This window comes from Asterias amurensis, chromosome 8, assembly GCF_032118995.1.
Source record: "Asterias amurensis chromosome 8, ASM3211899v1".
Lineage (NCBI taxonomy): Eukaryota > Metazoa > Echinodermata > Asteroidea > Forcipulatida > Asteriidae > Asterias > Asterias amurensis.
In genome coordinates, this window is record NC_092655.1 from 19,219,782 (window position 1) to 19,222,924 (window position 3,143).

A 3,143-nucleotide genomic window follows, 5' to 3' on the forward strand; every position below is an offset into this window, starting at 1 on the left:
AATTTTAACAAGATGTCACTTTACATAATCGAGTCTTGCAACTGTAACTTCACCCAAAAAGAGGAAATTACGAAATTTCAATGGTTTTGTAAAGTGTCTTTTTGAAGTTTGAATAATTCAAATCATTCTGAATGGCACAAATGAGAAGACAAAAAAGAGAGAAATTCAGCTGATCAGATGAAAATTGCAACATGAATATAGCAAGTATGCAGATTGCAGGCTTCGTTTTCGAAAGGGCAAAGCACCAAGGCATGTTCTCCTTGGTAAAGGCATGGAGGTAGAAATATAAACCTAAATGTACCTCCATGGTAAAGGGTGCCCTGTAAGGAAATAGCAAATTTCTACTGTAGCATTTAAAGGGCAACAATACAATGACCAGGCGGCACGGATGGAGGTATATCGCCTTCGATGCCGTCGTGTAGGTATCAGGCCAGGTGCATGTAAAAGTTTTAAGAATGGGCATTACGCACGCGGTAAACTTCAACTCAAGGCACAGATACCAGCAGTAGGCCCGTGTGTTACACACCTGTGAAAATTTGGGGTCAATTGGTCATCGTATTTGCAAGAGAATATTTAAAGAAAAAACACCCTTCTGGCATTGCTTTTGTGTGCTTTCAGATGCATATCAAAGACTTAAGAATCAGCTGAAGTCTTTTATTTAGTATTTTGAGTGAGAAGTAACCTCTTTCCCCAAAACTACATTACTTCACAGGGAGCCGTTTCTCACAATGTTTTATACTATCAACTGCTCTTTATTGCTCGAAATACCAGGTAAGTTTTTATGATAACAATTATTTTGCGTAATAACCAATAGTGTCCAGCGCCTTTAAAGGCAATGGACACTATTGGTAATTACTCAAAATAATTATTAGCATGAAACCTCACTTGGTAACAAGTAATGGGGAGAGGTTGATAGTATAAAACATTCTGAGAAATGGCTCCCTCTGAAGTGGCGTTGTTGTCGAGAAAGAAGTAATTTTTGTCTACGAAAGATTTAGCATTTGAGGTCTCAAAATCAAGCATCTGAAAGCACACAACTACGTGTGACAAGCGTGTTTTTTCTTCCACTATTATCTCACAACTCCGACAACCAAATTTTCACAGGTTTGTTATTTTATGCATATGTCGAGATACACCAAGTGAGAAGACTGGTCTTTGACAATTACCAATAGTGTCCAGTGCCTTTAATACTGGCATGACTGGTGGTCATGAATCATACTGACTGTTCCGTAACCACTGAAAGGTCAACCCACATGGCAATGAATTACATGAATGACATGTTGCTTCTTCAATGTATTGCTCAATGGTGTAAATAAATGATGTGCCAATTACACATTATGCGGGCATTCATGTCGACTCAATGGTTTTGAATCTCATCAGACGCCTTGCATGGCTGTATGACTACAGTGGGTTTTCTTCCATTGTCCTCAATCTTCATTGTTGTCTTATAAAAATGAGTTGGTCTTATATTTCCGTAGAATGGTTTGTCAAACTACATATCAGATTCAGATACCCTTTATCATGCTGCTGACATTTTAGGAATTTCAGTCTTGCATAAGTATCAAGAGATTCTTCTAAACCTTGGCAACAATGTACAAAATGTACACTGCTCAAAAATTAGCATGGAGCCGGAGCCCAGCCAAGCTTGGAGTATTCTCATTCCACTGCTGGAAGGGTACCAGACAATTTCACCCTTCTATCCAGCTTTTGTTTACATTGGTTCCAGTGGAGGGAAAACCAACATGGAGGCAGCCCAATTTAGTATGCAAATTTATCTTCAAGTACGCGCTAATCCTCCAATCAGATTGGCAGAATGGAGTGGTGATAAAAACCTATATTGCACGGCTAATATCACTACCATGCGTCTTGTGTGTTCTATGTCACGGGCCAAGTTTGCTTGAAGATAAATACATTATCACACGCGCGCTCGTGGAAATACGGAAAATATAGCGCGTCTGCGTCCCATATCCAACTCGGCCTTCGGCCTCGTTGGATATGGGACGCAGAAGCGCTATATTTTTCTGTATTCCACTCGCGCTTGTGTGATAACTTATATTATATCACTCAGGTTTCAGCAGCTGACCAAGATACAATATTTTTTGTAGCCACTAATATTTCATTCTTTCAATGGATATTTTTCCTCATTCAAAAGCAATTCAATGCCAACGTTTTTTAATTGAAAAAGAAGCTCAGCAAGTACAATCTACCGCATAAAAGTAAATTCCCCTGATAAAAAATGAGCTGGTTACCAGACACGGGTGGCACCTGTGCTAATATGTTCTTAGGCTAGGCTGGTAACCTTCCCATGGTCAGCATGATTTTGCTGTGATTATATAGCTACTTTGTCATGCTTAAAAAGCAGCTCAAGAAGTTGGGCGTCAACATAAACCTACATAGGCACTCAAACCTTTTCCAAACAGAGTTGAGTAACCAGCTGAAAAAAACAACTTTGTAATGTTGATTCAAGTGACTGGTTCTCTGGTAGATTCTGCTGAGCAAAGTGATAAGTAAGGTCTTCTGTAAAGCAGCATTGTGAGATACTGTGATATTAAAGAGCCCAAGCAATTCATAAAGTAATTCAGCACAGTAAAAAGGGTGCGCCAAGAAAACAATTGCAACAGGTTTTCAAGCCTAAGTGAGATGTAATAAACATCAGTTGTCACTGGCTCCATGTTGTAGCTTTGTTGTATGCTGTATATTTGCTTTGTTTTTGAAAGGGAAAAGGCATCAAGGTATTAACTCCTTTCTAAAGGCATCCTAAGAAGAAATTGTAAATTTCTACTGGAGCATTTCAATCTAGGCAATGACCAGGGGCATGGAGGCAACTACCTTTGTTGCCTCCATGAAGTTTCAGGCCTGCTGTTGCTTTCCTGCTTACACATACTAGACCGTATTGAATATGACGTCACCGTTCAAATATCTGCCCTACAAGATGGCGTCTGTACGTGGGTGTGTGCATGCGTATGCGAGCTTCATTGATGTATGCGTTTGGACACGCATCGGGTTTGACCTACAAGATGGCGACTTTCATAGCAAAAAAGGGGTTATTCAATACGGTTATACAATTTACAGGCCCTGGGTACTGGAGATCAGACTGGGTTAAAAATAATGCAACCAGGAATACACAAGTTGTTAACTTTCAC